We start from the raw sequence: 19,026 nt of genomic DNA on the forward strand, positions 1-19,026 counted from the left end.
ATATATACACAACATACTTATTATAGCAATCTGATGTTTCCAAAGAACATGACTTCTGTTTCCAAATGAAATAATATTACTTTCGGGTTCCCACGAATAAGAGTTCAAATGAATCCAATACCAATATTTAATATGAAAGCTCTGTAACAGAAACAATTGGCTTAAATAGTGAACATGCAATCAACTCTGAAGAGGTTCATTTACATGATACAGAGTTACTTACATAAATCTCTTGAATGAAACCATTAATGAAGTAGTCATAACAGAGCATAGAACAGCATATGACAAACACGTCAGATTACCAAATTATACAGACAATCCTCACAGAAACCAAATTATAATGATACAAAAGCAATTGTAAAGATATGATACACAACAGCAGCAGCGTACTCCACCAGAGGCTGGGCCCTTAGCCGCCAGCGGACGCTGCTGGGTTACTTCAGAAGGAAAAGAGTGAACAGCAACGCCCAAATTATGTATTAATCATTAAATAGTGAAATCATTACAATAGTTGAAGCTTTGAGACTTACAGCATAAAACAATCCTTCCTTCCTCCTATCCTATCATGAATCCTTGCTTCTGAATCTCTAATTCAAATCATCAATTCACCATCATTCGAATCCCCAAAGTCAGCCTAAAGTCTCCCCCTCTCTGATCTTTGTTTTCATTTAAATAGAGAAAGATCAGAGAGTAGTTATAACATAGATAATTACAACATGATTTCTTTTACAAATTTGGGTTGATTCTAACTAGATGATCAACAAGAAAATATATTTCCTTTCATCTCTCAACAAAAGCAAGACGAATTTGGGTTTGCAGCTAAAGTTTGGAGGACGGCCGCAACTGCAAATCTGAGAAAATTGTGCTCAAAGAACCCTACGTTTCTCTCTGTACAAGCCGAATTTGGGCAAACCGTTCTTTGATAAAGTTAATTGGGCCCGTTCTGGACAAAACCCATGTTCCGGATTTCTCAAATTCGTCTTCATTTGCTCAGAATCTCAACCGCAAAACTGTCACTCCTTAAACCAGCGAATTTCTGAGTTGGCAGATTTAAAAATCAAATCTTCAATCTGGAAGTTACCTTGGAGGCTAAAAATGGTAAATAATGTTATAACCAACTTATTAAAACTATCATTGGTAAAATAATGCATAATCATCAATTTATTAGAAATAAAGGAGAATAAATAATATTCATCCATGAGAGCATAAATCATTTATAAAATGGATTTAAATGATAAATTATAATAAATTATATAATAGAGAAGAGTAAAAATGGATGAAATAAGTGTTACAAAGTGGTCGTATTCATGGCCCAACAAAAGCGTTGACAGATTTATTCCAAAGCAAGAGCGACCAGAGGAAGCTGGCGCTCAAGGATAAACTCAGAAACATTAAGTGTGAGAATGGAGACAGTATGCCCAAGTATCTCACGAGGTTCACCCAATGCCAGGATGAGCTGGGAAGTGTGGGGGTGACTGTTGATGATGAGGACTTGGTGAACTTGGCTCTCCTTGGTCTTCTGAAGAGTTGGCATTCCTATCAAGACTCTGTTAATGGTCGAGAGAAATTTCCAGGATGGGAGAGACCGTGGTCAGATCTTGTGAAAGAGGAGATCAGGCGGAATACCAGGGACGGATCTTCATCAAAGGAATCTGATGAAGAAAATTGCGCTTTGGCTGCCAAAGCAAAGAAGGGGAAGGAGAAGGGTTCTCTTTCTGAATCCTGTTCTTCCAATGATGGGAAGAAGGTTGACAAGTTGAAGGTGAGATGCTTTCGTTGTCATGAGTTGGGCAATTGGGCCATTATGCTACTAATTGCCCAATGAAGAAATCGAAGAAGGGATCTGGGGAAGGATCTGAAGGTGAGGCCCTTGCTTCACATTTTGAGTTGGATTTCACACTCTTCGCATGCATGGTTTCATCCATGGTGGGAAGTGGTTGGTTTCTTGACAGTGGAGCTTCTTTCCACATGACCGGTGACAAGAGTTTGTTCAGTACTTTGGAGGAGAAAGATCTCCAGATACTCATAGTGATGGGTAATGATGAGAAGTATAGTGTCTCAGGTGTAGGCACAGTTATTTTTCAGAGGGAGCATGGAGCTCGCCTTACCTTGACCGATGTCAAGTATGTACTAGGACTTAAGAGAAACTTGGTGTCAATCGCGATGCTGGAAGACAGAGGCTATGATGTAGTCTTCAGTAAGGGAAAGGTTGTCCTTAGACACATCATCACTAGACAGGTGAAGCAGATTGGTTCACGGGTCAAGAACCTGTATGCTCTTGAGGTTCAAGATGTATGCAAAGCGTTGAGCAGCGAGGCAACTGATGGAGACTTGGTGGTTGAGAGGGAGCGTATATTACCTCTCAACATGCAGAGCCAGAAGAAGTCTCAGACGATTGTGGAGGAGCCACGATTGGTGCAACAGCTTCAGGAGGTTGTGGAGCAGCCACAACAAGGGAAGCTGAGAGGAGATCGAGTAGAGACATCTACTCATTCAGAGACCTCCAGTAGGGGGAAACTTCGAGCCAGGTGGGCAGAGGGATCGCATGCAGCCATACCTCCAGGTAGGAGGTAGGGTGATATAGAGTGATTGTCCCAAGGAGGAGGGGAAGGATCCTTGAGGTACCCAACCTCTTGGATGAGACCTTGCTACGGGAGCCCCGATGTGGAGTAGCAGGAACTGACTAATTGGGTAGAGATAGATGCGGATGGAGCGGCAGAGAGAGCGAAAGTGAAGGGAATCCCAGGACAGCGCATAGCTAGCAGGCTGCAACAATGCGAGAGGCACAAGTGTTTTGCATAGTGCTAGGTGGCACAGAGAGGTGTGCAATGGTGTGAGATGCATGGAGATGTTGCAGTAGCGCAGATGTCAGAGAGGGAGCACTTGTCAGTAGCAAGTAGAGCTTCAGCATCAGAGTATGTTCCTAGCTGAACAGAGTGGTCAGTTGGGAGTGTTTTTGTTCCAAGTGTTGTTGGAGCAAGTGGACCGGGCAAATGTGTTGCATGCAGTACATTCCAGAGTTACAGGATAGGGGTTGCAGATAATCCATATATTGTTGAGAGGGAGTGTTGAAAATGCAACAAGATGATGGAGCTTAGTGGAAAGGAGTCGCCTTCACTAAGTGGGCCCGCAGGCTATTTTTGGCGCAAAGTCTATTTTTAGACTATGTCTATTTTTAGACATATGGATCATGGTCTATGAGTTGCAGGATGCTATTTGTGGATTATTGGTCATGTTGGTAAAAATAAATGGACTTCTATTTTTAGACATATGGGCGGATTCTATTTTTAGACTGCTAGGCTAAAAATAGAACAGTCGAATATTATTAGCTCATAATAATATTTGGACTATAAACATTATCTTATCCTCTTGGAGCACTTTAGTTTGAGCTATAGATGTGACACATGCAGCTATCAGAAGGAAATACAATTTTCTTGTGAGTCAGTTGAGCTATTGCATGGTGGACTTCAGTTAGAACTCAAGTGGTTGAGTTTTGGTGGAGTTGATTGAGGAGTTGATGGAGTTGTGTTCAGTTTGACTTGGTTAAACTAGTTCTATTTAGTCTAATTGTAGAATACACTAGTGATGAGTGATGTGAATTAATTTTTAATTAATTCACTAATTATTAACTCATAAAGCAACTAAAGAATACATCAGTTAACTCAGTGCATGGACAATTCAGTGGAGACAGGTGTTAGAGGTTGAGATTGCTATCAGTTGTGACTATAGTTGTGCATGAGATCTTGCATAATCAATGGATTGAGTATTGCCAATGAGGATTGCATGGTTCAGCCAAGGAAATATGAGTTTGGATCAGCCATACTCATTATTCTCATGCAGGATTGCACAGTGGAGGCAGGCAAGCAGCATAGGAGATTTGAACTTGTGATTGATTCAGATTTGAGCTAGTTTTGTGTGTAACAGGTGGAGATAGTACTGAGTACTTGTGAGGAGTATTGTACTATGTATTGTTACATGTTCTCAATCATTATAATATACAGATAGTGTGGGGTTTTCAGCTGTATGCTTTCCCCGAGTTACATACTGTGTTAATGTGCGCATGCGATTGATGTTTCATTGTTTTTAATGCTACTAAATTGATGATCAACGTAGAGGAGGTTATGTATTATGCATGTATTCCGCGATAGTGTATAATCGGGATAATCTCTGTGAATAAGTGTCATATTATTCAAAATTTCTACAGTTGGGACTCTTACTAGGGAGATCTCCTGACATGTTGGCAGGTCCAACATCGTCAATAGGCTCCAAGCAAGTTGTTTGGAAAACTTCCTTGAATTGAGGCTACTTGGAGTTCTAGTTGTAATACCCTTGAATAGTCATAGATAAGTTGAACGCCATGAACTTACTCTGGAACATTTTCTTAATATAGAGTCTAAAAGTCAATCTTAGGGAGAAGTGTTAATAGATATAGTTGTCTCCTTTCACTTTGTTGCATCAAACAACAATTTTGTGATGTTGTGTTTGGTGTCCTAGTATCTAAGTCATGAACCCCAATTTTTGGCATGAAACAACAAATTTCTGATAATATTTGGTCAATAATATTCTATGCCTTCACAAGATTATATATTCACAAATCACTTTATTGAACGTTGATTCCAACTAGCATTACAAATAGGGAGGTAATTTGTTGACAATTATAAATAGGGAGGCATCTTTTGTATATTATTGTCAATTTAGATGATAAATTTTTTCCCTATGGTAGGCACAATGTTAACTACATAGTAAACATTCTAGGTTGGTATATGCAGATGCATCAATATTCTGAGGGTGACCTTGATGGGAACCCTCCTCTGCTTGTTTGGGGGACTAACATTAATGTTCACGATGTTAATCAAGTAGTTCATGCAGATTTTAGAGTATGTCATATTTGTTTGTTATCTTATTTTTAATAGTTCTCCACTTATTAACATGTTTTACGTGTAGTGTATTCTTTGGTTGGATACCTTATATTTTGTGTTGACAACAGTTAGTTTGAAGACCCCTGCAAATAATGGAAATAGAAGGTGATTCTTTGAACGTTGATGCAATGAACATCTTGGATTATGATGACAACCTTTTTGGGAAGATGGTTAAATACCCCCTTGAAGTTCTTGATATTTTTGATATAGTTTTAATGCATGTTGTTATTATCCTTAAATCTTTGTGGGAGAAGCACATATAGGTAGGTAGACTGCAATCCTCTCAAATTTCATGTGTCAAGTATATATCTCATTTTCAATTTATGGTTTCATTTGCATGGTGCTTTCAAATTGATCACCCCATAAAAATGTATAAAACATTTATGTTTATTTACATAATTTCTTTTGTATTCAAAAAAGAATATTCAATCTTAAAGATGCAATTAACATGCAAGATTTGAATCCCTCAGGTAGGATTTGGTGATCAATGCATTTTTTTTTCTTCTATGCTATCTAATCTCTTTAGACATTTTGTTCAATGCCCCTTTTTGGTAGAAACTAATCCTAACCTATGTTGCCCTTGAAATATAGATATTGAGAAAATGGTTTCAGTGAGAGGGATGATTATATGATGCAAATCAATAATTCCATAAATCAAAGAGGCATTTTTAGGAGCCTTGTTTTTGGCTATGCTCCACCACTAGTGCCCATTAATAGAGGTATCCATTTGCTTGACACAAACTATAACTTTGTTTCGTAGTTATAGATTTTGACTGTAGCCTGCATTTCTTCATTATTATATAGTTTCTTGCTTAGAATAGAGTTTATACTAAAGGGAAAATAATTTGATTTTAGTGTGATGCATCAATGTTCATGATTTATTCATGCCATTGGAAATAGTTCTCAACCTCTCTTAGTGAATACTGCTTGTTGTATATGAAAATGGTTATGTCTCAAAAGAGGTTCAAAAATGTATTTGGAAACCCATTTTTTACTCATAAAATGGCTATCAGGTTGAAATGACAAACCTACTTGATGTGGAAGGCCAGAATGTGCTGTTATGAACTCCATGACTTTGGTTCATAATAGATCTAGGCAATTGTTAATATAGTTAAGTTAAATAGTAATCTAGTTATTGAATACAACATTCTCCTTTTATTTTATTTTGGGGTCATGTTTGCTGACAAGTAGATCATAAGGCTGCAGGAAACCCCCAATTCCATTCGAGAGGGGGAAACCCCACATAAAATCATCTTGTTAATGCATGAAAATCAAGTGGGTGCTACCAAACTTGGTGATAGAGTTGAGGTAGAGAGTGATTTCCAGAAATTATTTTCTGTAGAAAAAATATTGTTGTGAAAGGTGTTTTGATCATGACTTGTGAATATTTTTCAAGTAACTAGAATATTTAGGGCCATGAGTGTTAGAGTAGGACAAAAATAGAGGACAGTAAAATCCCCTTTTAAGGTATAATCATGTCCCAAAGTTGAAGATCCAATGGAGCGTGATGCCACTAGTGATAACTTTTCTTCTTTTCAAGAAGGCAATATTTCAGCTGCTCAGTATGAAGCCAAGGTATAAATTTACTCTTATCTTCAAATTTTCGCTGAACTAATGGATTTATTGAATTCACTAACATGTATTTCCTATTTTTATGTTGATAAGTTGAAATAGATATCATGGAAGATTGTATATATGATTTGTAGGTTGAGAAGTTCAAAGAGCTATCATTGCAGCCTAATATCTACAAGAAGTTAACCAACTCGTTGGCTCCAAGTATCTGAGAGCTGAAAGATGTGAAAAAATGTTTATGTTAGGTAATACTACATGGAACCTTTGTCTCTTTCATTTCTAGTAATTTCTTATACCTGTACTGTGATCCAACCCTTGAAGTGGCTATTGTTGCTTGAAACAACTTTTTGGGGGAAAGCCACTAAATTTAGTCGTAGGTGTCACTTTCCATGGTGGCATCAACATTTTTCTTGTTGGGAACCTAGGTATGAGTAAGTCTCAACTACTTTAGTATGTACATAAGTTGGCTCCTTGAGGTATTTATACAAGTGGTTGAGGAAGCTCTGTAGTTGGTTTGACTATTTATGTGTCAAGGGATTGTGAAACTGGTGAAACTTTATGTTTAACAACTCTGATGTTGCATCATTGAATCTTTTAATAAGAAGTAATGGAACTTTCACATCCATTGGAATTCTGGATTATTGATTAGTTTTCATATTTAATAGGCATTGGAAAGTGGAGCACTAGTATTGAGTGAGAGAGGAATTTGTTGCACAGATGAGTTTGACAAGATGTTAGAAAATGCTTCAAGCATGCTACATGAGGTGGGATTTCCCTCTTTAAATCAGTTGACTAAATATTTTGCATTCAATGTTTTTCTCTTGATCAAGCTTACACACACTCTATTTTATTTTCTACACATTTTTATCACTTCTCAATGTGTTATGTTATTTGAGGCAGGTGATGGAACAAAAGATCATGTCAATTGACAAGGCTGGGATCATAACATCCCTTAATGCTAGAAAATATATGTTATCTTGTGCCAACCCTAGTGGTTCACGCTACAATTCGAGACTTCCAATCATTGACAATATCCAACTTCCTCCAACATTTCTCTCCAGGTAAAGCTTATTCAGTGTCGTGGACATGGTACGAGTCCTTACGAGGTTTTCTCACTTTTCAAATCCAAAAAATTAAGGGTTTACACCTAAAAGTTTGATTTGATTTACTTGGTTCTTGACAAAGTCGATGAGAAAACTCATTGGTGCCTTGCAAGGAATTTTGTTGCATTGCATTATGAAGAGCCTGAGGTATGGAATTATGTCTATTGCTTGGGATGGCTTCATATGGTACTTGGAGGACATTATTCCAATTTACATGACTGCAATTATATCATTTATCGTTACAGGACCTAAGAGTGGACACATTGGATGTATCAACCCTAACTTTATATATCAGTTATGCAAGACCACACATACATCCCAAGATATCTGATGAGGCTATAAAGGATCTTACCCATGGTTATGTTGAAATTCTCAAGAGGGGAAACTTTCTTAGCAACAGTAGAAAGGTTAGTTTCACATTTGTCCAAAATATTTACTGAAAATATAGTCAAACATAATGGTTGATCTCTTTCTCTCTCTCTACCTCTCTCTCTGTCTCTCTCTTCCACATCATATTTAGACAAAAATAAAATTCTACATGTTGTGCTAATTCAATTTTGGTCCCTTCATAAAATTTGCAGGTTATCACAACAACATCTAGACAAATTGTGATCCTAATACGAATTAGTGAAGCACATGCTCATATTTGATTCTCTTAGTCGGTAAGAATTCAACCTTAGCTACAATAGAAGTTTTTCATATAACTATCTTCCCAAGTAAATCAAAGTGCATATGGGACTGTAAAGTCATATATATATATATATATATATATATATATATATAGATATATATATATATATATATATATATATATATATATATATATATATATATATATATCTTATATGGCCATGAAAATTGCAGTTATACAAATCATGCTAATAGTGGTGGTCTGTACAAGTTGAAAAGTGTGATGTGGCTGAAGCATTCAGACTTCTTAAAGTTTCCCTTCAACAATATGATGTTGATCATGTCACTGGTAAATTCTACAACTTTCTTGATAAAAGGTGGTTAGTTTGCCTAGGTTTACAAGTATTTTATTATATAGTCTTGAAACATGTCAGTGTCACTCGTATGGATGGAACCATGCCTTAGTTTTCTTTATATCGATTTATTCTAGGTCTAAGGTATTTACTATACAACAGTAATTTCATTGAATGCATTGTGTCATGGTGATAGGGACTGTTGACATGGATCTCATTACAACAGGAGTTTATGCCAATGAAAGAATAAGGCGAGCTAATCTAGTTACAACAATCAAGAATCTTATCATGGAAAAGGTATAGGCTGGAGGACCATATACTCGAACATCAGAGGTGACATATTCTTGACTTCTCTAGATAAGCTAGCAATGTTATGATTTTTTTTTGCATTAAAATCCCAACCTATGATATATGGATGAACTTCTAGCTTTTGGAGGAGATGCGCAAGTAGGACCAGTCGAAGTTGATCTTCATGATCTAATGATGCCATCTATGTATTTTCAATTCAATCATGACTACATATACTAATTGACATAATTGATTGTTTGTATGTTTTGGTTGAAATGATTGTCTTTATTGGTTGGCTGCATTGGTATGCTCACATGGTTAATTGGTTTTTCTTTGGGTTTCTTTCAGATTCACAATGCTCTTGGAATCCTCATGACCAAGGGATTTGTAGTTTTTCATGGAGACAATGTCAAGAGAATCTAAGACACAAAGTAGTCTCCCTAGAAAGTAGCAAGGTTTTATTTCACAGACCCATTTCATCTCTTACACTGATGCCTTCTGTGTGATCCTCTTTTGAAGTCAATTAGTAATATTTCTAGCTAGTGTATTTGACACAATTGTATGCCACCCTGAAACTGTTGTCTTGCTTCATGGAAGTGTTGCTTACCAACTCAAACGAGTACCAGAAGGGATGAAAAATTCAAGTTAAGAAAAGGATTCTTGAGAATGGTTGTGCCAAACAAATGTAACATAGAAATATTTATACCTTGTGAAGCCTTGATTTATGAGCTCTAACTATAATATTAAAATTGGTATATCATGAGTCAAAAGGTGTGAAATATTATATTATTCCTTCTTATGTAACCAATTATACAACAATTTTCTCTTTCGATTGATTTTGCAGTCCTTAGTTCCTTGCATTATTCAACTGTCAAGTTAAAATTTTACGAAGTAATTGTTTGATTTTGGGGGCCATAACCGTTAAAGTTGTAAAATGTGTCATTATAATCTAGTATGATATTTCCAATGCATCCATTTATGCCACCAATTTTCTATTGATAATTAAGTTACTAAGATATCCATTTAGGCATGCATTGCTTTCCTCTATTAGTCTGATTTATGAGGATGGTCTCTATTGCTTAAGATAAACGATATTCTAGTTAATTACAAGTGAGTTTGTTAGAGCTTCTTGTATAATTTATTCGTCTCCAACATCAATTTCACTTAAAAAATCAATCAATAACAGTAAGGAGAAAACAAATATAACAAAGCATAATAAGAGATATAGATGTTTAGGTCAAACACTAGGGAAAAACCCCACATGGGAGAAAAACCCAAAACAAGGATTCCTTTCTTAGAGAGATCTTCAACAATACATCAAGACAATGGCTATAATGACCTAAGAGTGCGTCCACAACTGCATAGGTTTCCTTTGTTAGCATCTCGATAATTTTCATTAAGAGATGACCTTTTTCATCCTATGCAGAGGATAATATTACACTAGACAAAGGGCTATGATGGAATAATATGCCTCGATCATGTGACAAAACCTTAGATCTCAGCCACCTTCCCATTGTGCAATGCAACATATTTACTAGACATGGGGAGGAGCGTTGCATTCTACACCTCTCTGTATCATCGAGGAAGACCTCCAGATTCCTCTTGATAGTCCATCCTTTGAGACTACATCTCCAAGACAACCTGAGTCTTAGACCAGTGGTCGGGCCACAACATCCATGTAAATCCAAAGTACTTGGAGGCTAGACAACAATTTTAACAATCAAGCATGGTGAGAGGCTTTCCCTTAAGATGCATCAGAGAACATCACTGATAAGCATTCAAAATTTAGTTTATGGTTGGAACACCTGGGCTATTGATGTTGTATATGATCTCTAGTACATTTCTATGTAACACAGTCCCATATTTGATATCGTTAAGGTGTATAAAATTAATTTGGTTGTTAAATGTGTACATGATCCACATGGTAGGTAGAGGGGTCAAATTCAGAAATAAATGAGGATTCATCAAGTCCGAAACTAGAGAGATTTGGTAGATCTATACATGAAAGTCCAAAAAGGTGGCCTGAAGATTCCCAAAGACTACATGCATGTTATTCTTCTATCCTTTTCTAAGATAAACAACACAGTCAAAATATGACTCTGTAGGTGACTTCTAGTTAACATATACTTTTAGTTTAAGCATGTACAATTGTTAAATTTTATTTCAAGTACGTAAAATATTCTTCTATGATATGTAGCCCAATTGTTGAGATAGTGTACAGATTGAAGTTTACACCTAATGGTAACCAATGATGTAGATATCTGTAAGATTATTTTTTCTAGGTTAATATGATCATGAACATTTACATGTCTTATAGAAAATTACCTCTCTATATGTGGCACATCAAAGTTTATTTACTTATTTTCACAGTTCTAACCTTGTTCAATCTGACCTAGCTTTTGCAACTAATGCTTACAATAATTTGGAACAATGTAGTTTGAGTTGGCTAAGATTCGTGAGTCTTGCCTAAGACTTGCTCTTGAAACTCACCAATTGGCTAAGATTCGTGAGTCTTGCCTAAGACTTGCTCTTGAAACTCGCCAGTTGGCTAAGATTCGTGAGTCTTTCCTAAGACTTGCTCTTGACACTTGCCATTGGATAGAGTCTTTGTTGAGTCTTTCCCAAGTTATCAAGTCTTGCTGAGTCCCAGGCTAGACGAGTCTTTGTTGAGTATGAGTTTGTGAGAACATTGATTTGGAAACCATTGATGCTTGTGCATTTTTTTAGAAAACTCATTGGGAATTTTGTCTAGCTAGCTTCTTTCATTACAATGGACTTCATCATTTTTTTTAAATAGTAGTTTTGATTATTGTTATTTGGATTGTTGAACATCTTTATCTTTCTGTGTGATTCTCATTCACATTTACTTAGTTTTTTCATTGATGCTTGGTGTTGTATATTATTTTTTAAACTATAGATTCTTTTAATTGACTTTCTCCCCTAAATGTGTCTAGTTCCTTGAATGGAAAATCACAAAGTTCCATGTATCCAACCTACAAAAATAAATGTCCTATTCTCATACTATTCTGAACTGCATGTGTGGCTAGGCTGCTGCAACAGGGGGGTTCATATTGTGTCAAAGTCTTTCAGGTACTATTTCCTTTGTATGTGGTCCCAACCTCTATAATCATGCTCTTGGATAGTCAAATCTTGTTTGGTGGCCCCACATGCCCTATCATCACCATCATATTGTGACCTCATGTGGGATGTTGTATGTTATGCATGTAGGATTGATTTTGGCTTGTAGGTTTCATATCTTTCTACATTACCACTGACTATTATTTCTTATTACTAGAAGGCCCATCAATTGGAAAGTGCAAATGATTTTCTTGAACTTGGATATGGACAAAATCCTGCTACAAGCTATAATGATTACGATTTAAATGTTTCTCCATCAAGGATTAGACTTGGAAGGCCTCTCTCTCCCTTGTCAAGGATGGGAGTTGGAAAACCTTCCCCTCTACTCTCCAGGTTAAGAGGTGGACGAGTTTCCTATCCACCAAGAGTTGGAATTGGAAGGGATCCTTCTCTATCAAGTGTTTGAGGCAAGAGTTGTCCTCTAGCATCATCAAGAATTGTATTTGGAAGGAATCCTTATCCATCAAGGATTTTTGGAAGGCTGAATGATAGGAAAGCAGAGCATGATAATGGGTGGGAAAGGCCTTGGGGTGGAAATGTGATGGAGATTTCTTCAGGAAGCTTGACACTACTAATATGAGTGTAGCATATGGTTCAAGTAAAGGCTATGATTGGAGGCATCGACCAATACATGGTAATCTAATTGATGCCTATGGAAATTACAGGGGCCAGATATCTTCACGTGGACTACTTTCACATGTACAACTACCTCAGGAAATTGATATAATAAGAAATAGAATGGTGTCTAGAAACTAGTGAAATTTAGAGGAATAAGAATACTTTGAGAGGATATGAGCCCAAGATTGGATAATCATGGTAGAGGACATGATAACTCAAGGAAATATAATTATTTTCCTGGTGACCTAAAGAAGTCGTCAGGCTTAGAGCGAGAGAAAATAACGGGTCTGGAACCTACTCTTCCTGACAGGGATTGGAAGATGCATGGACCCTTGTCTCATATGAATAGACCTATGATGAGTGAGGAGAGACGACCTACTAGAAGGGTAGGATTCCTTTCTCCCTGTTGTCTTTTTTGATCTAATTATTTTGATGAAAATATATTCCCTGTTTCCTTTTTTCCTTGGGTTTTTAGTGATTTCCTTAGCATGTAAAGATAAAGGATGTATAACATAATTATATTTTTCTTAATGTAGGATTTTGAAGAGAACTAACCATTTTATCTTCTACAATAAGGTATTGTGTCTTAAAATATCATAGATATTTCTACTCAGACATCGTCTTTTCCACAAAGTAGTCAAGGTGCATTAGGACATTGACCTGTAATGGGTCGACCTCCTCACCTAACACATCAAAATGATAGCCCAACTTCACAATCAAGGCTGAGAACACTTCAAATTTCTATTCCTGGCCACAACAATTCAAGTTTTGGCTTTTCATCTTCATTCAATTTAACTCATTCTACTGGTCACCCTGTGACTTAAGTGAATGACTCTAGTTCATCAGGTACAAAAATGCCATTAGGAATGGTACCAAAATATCAGGCCAAAGTGGGTTATTCCCTTGGCTTCCATCCCCCAAGCTTTGAATTCCTGTCACCCATGACACCATCATCGAGCAACATTCCTTTCTCACAAAGGAAACAATCACAAAGACTCACTTCTGTGTCTCCTATCACACAATCTGTACAACCTTCTATGCAAACTCTACTACCTCCACCTCCATCTGCACCACCCCTTCAACATCAACAATTTCAATGACTAAACCATCAACATCAAACTAATTTCATGAAGCCTGGACAAACACAAGTTCAACTTCCTTCTCTCGATTCCCAAGGTCATTATTCATAGTCCTTTCAATAGTCTCCACTTCAATCACAACCTGTTCAATAAATTCCTCAACAACTACCACAGTTACAACAATTAGAATCTGTGGGAGCTTCATTTGTAAATTCCGAAGAGAATGAATAGGTAAACAGTTTTAAAGGACATCTAATTTTTCTTTTCATTTCCTTTTCTCTATTTACTGCTTTTGATGTTTATTATAACATGTATTCAAAGTATATAAACAATAGCATGAAATATTGTTATAAATATATTCTAGGGAACATGATCACATTAATTCTTCCCTTGAAATTAAAATTATGTTCTTGAACTATTGCTAGCCTTAGTATCCTCTATCCAAAATGCTTTGGGTTGTTGTTCTATGTCTTCCTATGCATTATCTTGGATCAACAAGGCTTGGTTTTGGTTTTGTGCTCTGAGATGATATTTTAACTATTCTAGCCCTATACATTTTAGTCACTTGTTGCATTTTCAAATAGTGTATTGATTTTTCTTTTATCATTCCTTGATTTTTAAGCTTGGATCATGAAGTCTTGACACTAACAGGTATTCTATGATATTTTTCTTGTAAATTTTAATAATGTCCAACAATACCATATTTATGCTTTTCTTTTTCTCATTTTCTTGTAAGAGTGCTTGGATCATGAAGAAACTAGCCGTTCATGGGAATGAATATGTTTATGGTGGTGAAGATTTCCGGTTTGGAATATTGTCTTTTGTGAACTATTTTGACTTTTAAAAATATATTTATGCTTAATTCATTGCTTTCTTTCAGTGTATTATGCCTTCAAATGTACTTAACATTACATAAGATGTCTAACAACATATAATGTCATTGGTAAATGTCATCATTAACATGGAGGATTCAAGGTGGGATTTATTTATTTTTGGAATTATTCAACAATAGATCCTTGTGCATAGTCTCATGTCTTTAAGCTCCATTCTTCTTGAATCTTACATGGAATTACATGGAATATTTTATTTGTGGTTTTGATGATTAATACCATAGCCATTTTTTAAAATTGTCGATTAACTATCAAAGCTTGGAGAATAGTTCTCGAGGATCCAACCATGCATGAGGTAAGGGAAACCATAGACTGGAGTACTCTCTTACGGGCCTGGCATTATAGTTGACTAGTTTTAGTCAAAGGAAAACCTAAGAAGCTAGAAATAAACTGATTTTTGATGACATGGAACCACCTCACATAATCATAGCCCAAGCAGGTTCCCTTCTAAGTGAGTTGTTAAAATCTAATTTTAAAAGGAATATATAGGTCTATATTCTCTAAATACTTAAAATCCATGATTGGCTCCAAGGCCCCAGGGCTTGGGGTATTCCATGTCCCTCTAGAGAAAGTTGTTAAAATCCAATTTTTAATGGGGAAAGACAAGTCTGTGGAATCTGAAGCTTGCAAATGTGAGATTGGCTCCAAAGCCCCAAAACTTTGTATCTCCCATGTCCCTCCTAGAAGTCATTGTATCCATACCCTTCAGGAACTATTTTTTGATGGAATGTCCAAGGGGAACATAGGACCTGCAGGTGGAAGGGGCACCAATTGCAACATATCTAGAAATTCCATCTATAATTTGTCTTGAGGATGATTTTTATGAAACCAACTCACAAAATAGAAGAAGAGATAGATCAACAACTCCAAAATAAGCCTCTTCGAGGGGGTAACCTCCTTTACATTACACAAATGAACAATTCTTGCATGATACAAATGAAAATACCTCCTTTCTATATACATGAGTCTAAGGGGTCCCAATATAATCAGATCTCACATAACAATAATATTGTAAGGGCACAACAATAACAATACTGGGCTTCTATGGGGCACCCTAATAACAATATGGGGACTACATGGGAACAAAAATACAATAAGGGGGTTGCACTAATAACAATAAGGGGCTACACTAGTAGTATAGGGACCTAACATGCTCCTCTCCTCCGAAAAAGTGTTGTCCTCAACGATTGAGTAGTTTTGGATGCTTCTATCTAAAAGTATCATCCTCCCATGTGGAGTCTTCAACAGGTAAGTTCTTCCACTTGATGAGATACTCTGAAATTGATCAATTTCGTAGCTGTCATGTTCTTGATTCTGTGACTGATTCAGGTTATAATATGATTTTTCCTTCCTCGTCAAGTTCCGAAAATATTGTTTGAACTGGGATCTTGTCACCTATAACCTTCTTTAAGCATGAAACATGGAAAACTGCGGGCACTCAGGAAGATACAGGAAGCTCCAATCTGTATGCCATAGTACCAACCTTTTGTAGCACCTTGTAAGGACCATAGTACTTTGGTGATAATTTATTATCCTTTTGAGTTTTCTTGAGGGACATTTGTTTGTATGGTTGTAGCCATAAAAATAGCCAGTCACCTACATCAAGACTTCTTTTGTTGCAATGTTGATCTACATGTTGTTTCGTTCGATTATGTGTCAACATGAGGTTATCCTTTAAGAGTTGGAGAACTTGTTGTTGATGCTCGATGTGATCCTCCACTGCTTGAACCTTAGAATTTTCTCTTAAATATGTTGTGATAGATGGTGGATGATATCCATAATGTGCCAATGCATTACAAGATATGGCTGATTCATTTCTTCTTTCTCTGCGGTTGGTTCTTGGTGTCTATACTCTTCTTTTGACGTTTCTTGTTCTTTTTTTCCTCCTCTTCCCAATCTATGTAAATTAATTTATTCTCAGCACACTTATGATCTTTAGTGTATTTTCTATCACAACTATAACAAATCCTTTTTGCTCTTTTTTCCTCCAATTGTTGTGGTGTAAAACTTGTAGGTTGTGGAATACGAAGAGAAGAAACACTTCCATTTTTATAGTGATGGTCAGTAGACTTCCTTGTTGACATAATTTTGCTTTCAACTTTTCTTCCCACCCTGAATGCCTTCTCCAATGAATCAGGTTCCCAAAGGCGAACCTCATGTTGGATGTTATATTTTAAAGTCCCTATGAAGACATCAATCCTGTGCTCCACTGGAATATTGGTTACCCTAATATTCAATTTTTGGAAGTCTTCAATGTGCTTCGCCAATGAACCCTTTTGTTTGAGATTGATCAATTAGCTAAAAAATGTGTTTCTCTTTATATCCTCATAATGTGCTATCATTTCCTCATGAAAATTGACCAGGTGACAAGTGGTTTATGAGAACAAAGACCTCTATACCATACAAACTAATTCAGTTCTAAATATAAATATGCAATACATACCTTTTGTGAGGGTTGCACATCATGTAAATCAAAATATTGCTCCATCTGTAGTATCCCAGTTACTGGATCCTTGCCATCAAACTTACTCAAATCTATCTTTGTAATGTGGTGGTTCTTAAACCCCACATTAGAGTCTATAAAATCATAATTGATATTCCTTTTGTCTTCATCATGATTTTCATGGATTGCACTATCACCACGAGGGCGCCTTTCTTCTAGCAACTTTCCCAAACCTTCCTTCAACCCTTCTATCTTGAAATTCATTATTTCTTCCATGTATTCTTTTAAACCATCATTCAAAAATTCGATGTCCCTTTTTATAACATCTATCTTAACATTCATCATAGCTTCCAATTCATTTTTTGTTACTTTTTGTGAGAGAAAAATTTGTTGCACTTGGTCTTGTAATTTTGATATGTCATGTTGCATGTCTTCCTCTTCTTCATGCGTCATGGGAGAGATTGCGGGTTTCTTAATATGTGTTTCAATTTTATTTCTTCAGGGAATCAATTAATGATAATTATTCTTCACTATTCCCTTTGAATCACTTCAAACTAATTTTTTGAACAAAACCAATGCAATTTTTAAAAAAAGGCTACACACCTTTTTTTCGCTTTGTAGGAGCTCGATATTAATTTTTTTTTGTCTCTATAATTTTTGCTCTCCAAGGTATGAAATTTATTCTTGTGGTAGCCCTTTGAGTCCTCTTTCCAAACCCACAAGTATGATTGAGATTGGATTCTCCAAGAAAGCATTATGCCCAATATCTCACAATGACCTGATTATAGATTGGTTCGGTAGAGTGAACTTGTATGAAGTTCCACGTGTTACTGTTTTGACCTTCAGCCCTAAAAATGATACTCAATAAGCTAAAGTCCATCCTATTTCTGTCTCTTTGTACGAAATTTTAATCAAATGTTCACAGAGAAAGTTATGAGGAGTTTCCTCAGGTACCTTGTTTGAGATGGAATTCAGGAGCCTACAAAAACCCTAACTTCCTCAACTCATATCTCCGAAAATATAGTCAGAAAAGCTCTGAAATTCAGACACTAAGTTCATCAATATTTCCTCTCAAATAGGTTTTAATTTTAGCTTCTGAATATTCATATAAAATATGTTATTGCGAAAATGCCACAATGACCTGTTTGAAGCGTCGAAACCCTAGAATACAAAGTGTCGATACCAAATGTTATGCAATCTACTCACAAAATAGAAGAAGAGATAGATCAAAAACTTCAAACTAATCCTATTCAAGGGGGAAACCTCGTTTACATTACACAAATGAACAATTATTGCATGATACAAATGACAAGAACTGCTTTCAATATATAGGAGTCTAAGGGGTCCCAATATAATTATAGCCTACATAACAATAATATTGTAAGCGCACAAAAATAACAATATTGGGATTCTATGGGGCACCATAATAACAATATGATGACTACATGGGCACAACAATAAAATAAGGGTGTTGCACTAATAACAATAAGGGGCTACACTAGTAGTATAGGGACCTAACAATGATAGAGGAAAACAAAAAAAATTGTTGAACCTGCTACAATCTTTTAGGGAATTTCCTTTTCCAAAAGATTAACAAAAAGTAGATTAATTATGTGTGAGATTCTCTACTAATTGTCTCCACCCTTTAAAGTGTCTCAGTAAGAAAACTCTGTGTGTAGACAATGAGAATTATGCTGATTTTATAATCCTTTGAGGGTTTAGCATGATGCAAGTTTAGAAAAAACAAAATTGGGAGGCTTATTTACCAACGAATGAAGGAATTCTATCTGGGTAAAGGATTTATAAGGACTAAATGGTGGTAGAGGCAGAAATTTATCCTTCCACTTCCATGAATTCATTGGGCAATATTAATAGATGGAAGAGACATAGTGGGTGTTTAGACCCCTTACTAGGAACATTAGAGGGAGCACACAACCCTATGAGGATAAAAAGGAAAATTTCCCATGATTACATCATGCCATGACCATGTTAA

The 19,026-nt window shown here is 36.2% G+C and overlaps 1 pseudogene; it reads left to right on the top strand.

Annotated features, from left to right (window-relative positions):
- The window catches only part of LOC149153365 (DNA replication licensing factor MCM4-like), a 51,373-nt pseudogene extending 42,085 nt beyond the window's left edge, over positions 1 to 9,288 (top strand).
- Positions 9,289 to 19,026: the final 9,738 nt, after the last annotated feature.

This window comes from Pinus tabuliformis, chromosome 9 (assembly GCF_031772625.1).
Source record: "Pinus tabuliformis cultivar Carrire ecotype Pingquan chromosome 9, CPIR1, whole genome shotgun sequence".
NCBI classification, from domain to species: domain Eukaryota; kingdom Viridiplantae; phylum Streptophyta; class Pinopsida; order Pinales; family Pinaceae; genus Pinus; species Pinus tabuliformis.